This window comes from Ictidomys tridecemlineatus, chromosome 3 (genome assembly GCF_052094955.1).
Source record: "Ictidomys tridecemlineatus isolate mIctTri1 chromosome 3, mIctTri1.hap1, whole genome shotgun sequence".
NCBI classification, from domain to species: Eukaryota; Metazoa; Chordata; class Mammalia; order Rodentia; family Sciuridae; genus Ictidomys; species Ictidomys tridecemlineatus.
In genome coordinates this window covers 37094034-37101163 of record NC_135479.1, presented here as the reverse complement: position 1 = coordinate 37101163, position 7130 = coordinate 37094034, and positions in this window count along the sequence as shown.

Sequence of the window (7130 nt, the reverse complement as noted above, 5' to 3'; positions counted from 1 at the left end):
CTCAGAAGCCTCTCTTCACTCTGAACCACAAGAGAAAGGCGTTCCTATATGTAATCAGGACAGAAATGTGGTTTCTATGTTAATGAGAATTCCAGAGATGCATATTTTCTTCAGAGCTATAAATTTTTGGAGATACATTTTAACATTAAAAATAATTTTTGCCATTACTGTTTTCTAACAACTTTACCAAATATCTTTAGCCTTTCTAACAAAAATAAGAATATATAATAAGGAATGCTTACTATTTTTCCATAATAGAAAAATTATATTGCTGACATTTTCAGCCATTTCTCACTTAAAATCAGGAAACACCAACACTGAGCCCAGATACAAAGGGCACAAGTTAGCACAGGAGCCCAGATATGTTATTAGAAAATATGTGGAAATAGAAATTAAAATCAGATGCTCCTAATTATAACACAAAGGGAAAATAAAGGCAAGTAGTAGAGAACTAAGGGACTGTCATTTTGGTAAGCATATATGCTGTAAAAGATCTTGTTATAAAAACAAACATAACATTTGGTATTGTTATGGGTTATTTTATATATTTTGAAAACCTTATTTTACTCCTGAAAGAGTGTCATTCAATATCAATGCAAACTTTTAAGCTTTTTACACATTCTTCTAAATTGTAAAAGTGTGTTTCTTTCATAGACAGTGTGATGTAGGAGGGATTTTCCTTTCCTTCTAATAGTTCTGCCCTGGGCTATGGAAATCTCCAAGACTTTGAAAAGAAGATGAGTCTTTGGGGCCTGGATATTAAATTGTGGTCAGCCCTTCTTTTGTTTCCTAGTCCAGAGAAACAGTCACTTGAATTGAAATTAGAGCTCTGAAGCCAATATTTCAGAAAGGACCCCTTCTGAATAATAATTACACAACAAAATATTTACTAACTCAGGCCACAAGTCTTCTTCTAGGAGAAGAGTACCTATCTCTTCTGCGTGATGTTTGCAAAACAACATTCTGGATGTTGTTTGTAGTAAGAGGGAAAAATCAAGCATCCAGCAGGATGAGTACCCTCCCCTGATATTAGGTTCTTCCTTGTTACCTTCTCACCTCCTTCAGGCAAAACCAGAATCAACCTGAGGAACTTCTATTTAGTCTATGAACCTCTCTTATAAGCACCTGTAAATGTGGAATTTTATGATTTCTTAGGGAAATTTCTCATGACACTATATTCATATCATAGAATCACAGCAGTCTTAGAAGGACTTTCAAGATCTTCCAATTCGACCACCCAACTGATTCTTAAATTCCTTCTGTAATATTCCCAACTCCCAACAAATTGCAATTCAACAACTATTTGAATACCTCCAAGGACTAGAAATGCATTATATTTAAAAGTAGTCCATTCTATTTTCTGACAGCTCTGTTAGAAATAGCTTCCTTATTTTCAGCTGCAATTTGTCTCTCATAACTTTCACTGCTGGGACCCATAGCATGGGTCTCACTGATTTTGAACTAGCAGACCCTATTCTTGTTTTACAACTCCCAGTCTCATTGATGTTATTTGGAAGCTGATAACAACCATGAAATGTCAGCTTTCTGAGATTCTAGGTCCCTTTGAATATCTTTCCACATTTCCCAGAATTTCTCATTCATTTCCCTTTACAAGTTTCTCCTTAGTTACTATTATACTAAATCCTTCATGCTCTCAGACATAAACTTCACCTAAAATAAGATAAATGAGATTTTAAAAACTAGTTTTTTACCTGATGTTCCTCTGTTTCCTCTTGGTGTTTCAGTTCCACATCTGGCTTCAGTCTGAATGTTTGCCTTCTGCCACAACCTCTGTGGCCCTGTGATATCAGCCTGGGAGAAGCAGGAACTCTGCCAGACTCCCCCAGTCATCATAACATTGACCCACTGAGGAAGACTGATAAGGACTCAAGAAGAGCCTATGTCAGGGAAGATCAGCAGGCCACAGGCTGACCTCAAAGAGTGAATCAAGTCCTTGTTGTGGGGGAAATTCAGGGGTTTTCAAGTGAGTAGCCAAAGTTAAATGTACAACCTCTAAGTGAATGAGCATCAGTTCCACACACCAGACAAGCTTCACCCTGGTTGATTTTGTTGCCAAGTTCTATATTTATTTTAAATTAGGCTGCTCTGTACATTTTCATTGTGTGCAATATTAACTTATTTCATTACCTTCCAAATTTCTTGGTTCTATTCTACTTACTTCTCTTTCTCTTTGATAAGACCCGGCCTAGTAAAATGCACACAGATGGGGAGCTGGTTTCCTCTGGCCTGAAGGATTATAGATAGTTTTTCATTTAATTTCTCTTTTTCTCCCTTCCTTTTCTTCAACTGTACTGTAATGTTTTAAAATGGTTCACAATAAGCATGAATCATTTTTATAATTAAAAAAACAAAGAGTTGAGATTCAGGTATCTCATTTGGGGATGTTGATTGAACTGGTTCAATTTTCTTGTAATAGGCTAAATAATGGTTTCCCCTTATTGTCGTTGCTATGAATTGGTAAATGTTACCTTCTAAAGAAACATGGTCTTGGCAGCTGTGATTAAGGATCTTGAGATGGGGAAATGGAGATTATCCTGGATTACCTGGTGGATCTTAAATATTGTCATAAGTGTCCTCATAAGAGAGAGAGATGGAGAGTTGATATATGCAAGACAGGAATAGGCAATGTGATAATAGAGACAAAGAGTGGAGTGATGCAGCCACCAGCAAAGGAATGCTGGCAGTCAACAGAAGCTGGAGGAGAGTAGGAATGGATTCTCCTATAGAGTTTTTAGAGAGAACAGGGCCCCAAAGACACCTTGATTTCAGCCAACTTAAACTGATTTTAAAAGATCTGTGAATTTTTTTTTTCTCTCAGCCATTAAGTTTGTGGTAATTTGTTTCGGCATCCAGGAAACTAAACACTTCTCTCTCCATATCAAACCAGCCAAACAGTTCTATTTTCCTGCTTCAATTTGTTTACAATGAAGTCACATTCTTACATAGGTCTCTGGACATGCTTATTTTATTTTATCTGATCTTTTGTGTTAACTTGAGGTTAGCACCCCTACAAAGTTCTACTTTGTTGGCACTAGTCTTTACCCCACGTTTGGATGAGTGGAGTTTTCAGAATAGGAGACAGAATGGATATTATGGCATATGATTAGCTAAGAAGCATGGTAAGTTTTTAAAGCCTGCTCTCAGCTTCAACTTTAACGACTTTTTTTTTCCAACTTTAACTCCTTTTCTGAATTCAGTCTCACTTCAGTCCTACTACCTATCTTCATTCTCAGTCTCACTCCTGCACTGAAATCTTCTGCAATTATTTACTTTTAGAAGAGTAAAAATGATTACCACTTACTAGAAATGTTCTTCCTCGATGCAAGGGACCTTGCTGGGAGCTGTACACACTACATGGAAGTGCTGGGCTTCAAAACCAAATCTAATTCAAATGATCCTACTCCTGTTTCAGCATTTCAGGTGTGGGCTTCTGGGTTGCTTGACAGCCTTCAGAATCAGAAGTTTCCCTAAGCACCTTCTCTTTTCCTTCCCAGTCAACCAGAGGAACATCATTCCGTCTGGAGAACAGTGAACTGGATTGTTGCTCCCTCCTTACTCTCCTGCAGTGCAATGTAGAGGGTCAAATCAGCCAAAGGGGGTATAATGTGGACAATGAGAAAAAGGCTTTCTTTTCCTTCTTCAAAGCTCCATAGTTAAGTCTTTTGGAAATGAATGTCAGGCTAGGAGCCATTCGCATACTGACTTTGATATCTCTTTTTTAAAAAAAATATTTATTTTTTTAGTTGTAGTTGGACACGATACCTTTATTTTATTTATTTATTTTTATGTGGTGCTGAGGATTGAACCCAGGACCTCACATGTGCTAGGCAAGCGCTCTACCACTGAGCCACAACCCCAGCCCAATACTGGCTTTGATATCTCTAAAGCAAATGTTCCTGATATAAAGCAACTTGAAATCAACAGCTTGGATAGTGCTTTTTTCCCTTGGTCTTGAGAAAATTATCTGGCCATGCTATATTATCAAACTGACTAAAACCAGAACACCCAATTTGTTTAATATGTGTCTATTCACTAATTATTTCAGTTTATCAGCAAAGATTGTTATGCACAGCCTGTATATTCATCAAAAAGAAACTGTCAAATACCTGCTGAAGAGGAAGAGTTGGTTCCTACCTACCAGGTGCCTCCATCTCACCCTCAATTCTTTCAGAGAAATGACTGTGGAGAAAATAGTGACCAAGAACAACAGTCTTGGCTCCATAATGCCACCTCCTGACTCTGTTAGAAAACTTTTATTCAATCAGCTGTTTTGAAATACACAGGGTATTCAAACCCTAGTCCTGCTACATTCTAGCTACGTTAAGCTAATCTAAGCCTTAGGACCTTTCCATGTAAATTGGAGATAATAATAGTGCTTCTGCACAGAGTACTTGTGAGAATTAAGTCACACAATACATAAAAAGAGTCTGGCATGGTGCCAGACATATAATGTCAGTTTTGCATTCAAGCATCAATTAGTGAGTGATTACTATGTTCCAAACATGATGCTGTGCTCTGGGAATACATGCCAAAATAAAAACTGCCATTTAGTGACTGCCTCATTTGGACCAAATATGCAACTTTCATTCTTTCGTATGATCCTCATAACAATTTATAAGACATATAATTTCTATTATCTTATAAATGACAAAATAGTTCAGCAAGATAAATAAAGCTCAAGATTATTTATCTAGTAAGTAACAGAACTGGGATTTGAACACTGGTCTATCTAAATCCAAAGCCCATCAACTATCATTCTGCCACATACTGATAGCTGAAAAATAAGACACATGTCCTATTCACAACCTAAAAGAGGGAAAACATGTATTAAACAACTCATAATAGTAACTCAATAACATCATCTGAGGATTCTGTGTACTAGGCATTGTGCTTATTCATCTTATGGCATCTTTGTGGGGAAGATGCTGTTATCACCCTCTTATTCTCATTACAGACAGGAAAACTGAAGAACCGAGTTTAAGTTGCATGTGCATGACCAACGCAGTCTAGAGCCACTCTAGAGCTAGCAATATATGAGCAGTGTACACTGGGTATTCTGAGAAGTGACAATAACTATGACAATAAATATACTTGTGAGAATCAGAAAAGATTTCCCAAATGACATGTGTGCACTGGAACCTGTAAGGAAGGAAGCACTAGGTTAAAAAAAGATAAGATTTAGAAAGTACAAGAGAGGTTCTGGATGGTTCCGGTACAGAAGCCATTTTGTTTTCCTCCATTGCCCATCACTGTCTGACACTCATTGCAATCTTCATTCGCCTTTCCTTTGTCACCACTCCTTTTCAATTGCTAGTCTCATTTAGGCTCTTCTTAGCTTTCACCTTGAGATGCCTTCCCCTGCTTTCACTCTTTAGTCCCCTCTAAACTAAACACAGTTGCAGATTGAGTTTCCTTAAGGACAACCCTGATCACCCAACTCCTTGGCCTCTGAAATCTTTAATTCTCCAACTTTCTCCAGAATAACTTTTTCCAGAAAAATCTTTAATTCTCCTACTTTCTCCAGAATAATAATAATAATAATAATAATAATAATAATAATAATAATGTGCACCACCACGCCCGGCTTAACTCATAGAATTTTGAGAAGCACCTATCAACTACATTGCCAACTAGCTAATACCCTTAGCAAAGCCTTAGCCCATTTTTCTCCTACCACTTTTCTTTAACACTAACATTGGTTCTTAAATTTTGGTGTGAATCAGAATCACCCCTGGAGCCTTTATTAAAAATACACATGATTGGACTGAACCCTAGAACTGATTGGACAGATGGACATCATTACCCCTAAGTACATGTATGAAGACATGAATCGTGTGACTCTACTTTGTGTACCACCAGAGCTATAAAAAATTGTGCTCTATATGTGTAATAAGAATTGTAATGCATTCTGCTGTCACATATAACTAATTAAATTTTAAAAAATATTTTTTAAAAAAGAATGGTTGGTTACTCTTGGTTGGGTGCCAGGCACACTGTTTTTTGTTGTTATTGTTGTTGTTGTTTACTTTTTACGTTGGAGGATATCTGTATTGCTGACAGGTGTTTCTAACTCATAGAATTTATTTATTTATCTATCTATCTATCTATCTATCTATCTATCTATCTATCTATCTATCTATTTATTTATTTATTGGGTACCGGGTAGAGATACATAGGTAGAGATACATAGGGTGTTCAAATCCTAGTCCTGATTGAACTCAGGGGGATCTTGCCACTGAGCCGCATCCTCAGCTTTTTTTATTTTTGATACAGGATTTCACTAAGTTGTTTAGGGCTTGGCTAAATTGATCAGGCTGGCTTTGAACTTGGAATCCTCCTGCCTCAGCCTCTTGGGTTGCTGGGATTACAGGTGTGCGCCACCACGCCCGGCTTAACTCATAGAATTTTGAGAAGCACCTATCAACTTTATCAAAATTTGTTAAACTCGCTTTCTCAGCTAATTCGGAGTTTAAATCTTTCTTTCTCCCAGAACCTCCTAATCCTCAAATATCAGCCATCCTTCAAGACCCAGAAGAAATGCCACCCCTCCCAGGCAGGTCTTTCCCGCTTGCCTTCCCACGACTTTTGCATTTAGCTGCACTTTTCTTTTGACATCTTTCTTTCTTTCTTTTTTTTTTTTTCCTTTGGAAGTGTCCAAAAGCCCAGCCACCCAACGAGTTCTCCCTGGACAGGGAAGGACACCCTCATCTGTTGGACCCACCGCAATCCCTAGTCTCAGGTGGGAACCTGAGAAGAGCACTATAATTACTGGGGTGTGGGATCAAAGTCTAAATCAGTAGTCTTTCCTGCAAGGGCACACATACTCCACCACCTCGCATGAGGCTCTTCCCCGTTGTTAAACGTCAAGACACAGGCAAAATTATTCGGCCTAACAGTGGCCTCGAGATCCGAAGACAGGGAATTGTATCGGGGTAAAAATTGCAGGGAGACTAGAGGCGACACATAGAGGGGACCGAATAGATGCCTCCACCACGTCAGTCCTATCGCTGGCGTTTGCCTCGGTCTCCAATTGGCTGCTCTTCAGGCCAGCCCCGCCTTACGCTCACCCACGTGACGTATGAACGCCCCGGGATTGGTTGTCTAACCAG